Below are 997 nucleotides of genomic sequence, written 5' to 3'. Positions count from 1 at the left end.
CAATTCTGATTCTTAATATACAAAAAAATTTATAAAATATATAAAAGAATATCCATTTAGTATGAAAAAGAAACATTTTGATACTTAGTAAAAAAAATATCCTAATACCTAGCATAAGCACCATCTACATAAAAATTTTGGATTCATCCAAAAATATTTGGCTGATTTTTTGTTAGATACCCTCTTGATTCTCTAGCATTTTGATAATTAATTTATTTTACATGAGAGGGTTTTTTTTTTAATTATTTATTTTGAAGTCCAACTTTGGTGGCTTGAAGAATAAGCTGGTTTTTATTCATTAATTATATTTTCAATTTGTGACCAAAATGAGTGAATAACGTGAGATAGGGCTGACTTTCTAGATGAAAGTAATAGAATTTGTGTGCTTATCCCCAAACTATTCTGTTTTTCTAGACTAAAAGGGTAGTTAGAGTAAAATTAGTTGTTGTCATGTGTTTCTACTTACTTGGCATATAATTTTATTCTAGAGACTTGTCTAATAAGACTCAAATTCAAAAGGATAATGTCTTATTTTACTAGCTATTATGAGTGGTCTAATAAAAAGGTTAAATTATTCATTATTTACCCAATAAAAAAGCTTAAACAATATATAGGTATATATAATACTATTCTGCCAATGAATTATAATTCAAATAATCTCTTCATATTCAATTAAGAGGTTACGGATTTAAATTTTTTATTTTTGGTAAAAAAAATATATAATACTATTCTTAATGTACAGATAAAGTAGTTACGTTGATGTACTATTAAGAAAGAGTGACAATGTATATAAAGTAATAAAAATCACTTGTATCACTGTTTAGACAAGATCTTACAATGAGAAAAAGAATAGTACGCATCATTAATTACTTCTAAAATAAACTTTAACAATGTTAAAATCAAAGAAATATAATATATAACACTACTATGACAAATGTATTTTTTTATATCGATTATGTAAATAATTATTAAAAAATAAATATAATCATATTAATTA

Source organism: Arachis ipaensis, chromosome B04 (assembly GCF_000816755.2).
Source record: "Arachis ipaensis cultivar K30076 chromosome B04, Araip1.1, whole genome shotgun sequence".
Lineage (NCBI taxonomy): Eukaryota > Viridiplantae > Streptophyta > Magnoliopsida > Fabales > Fabaceae > Arachis > Arachis ipaensis.
The sequence above is the reverse complement of the archived record's forward strand: the minus strand, read 5'-3'. Positions refer to the sequence as shown.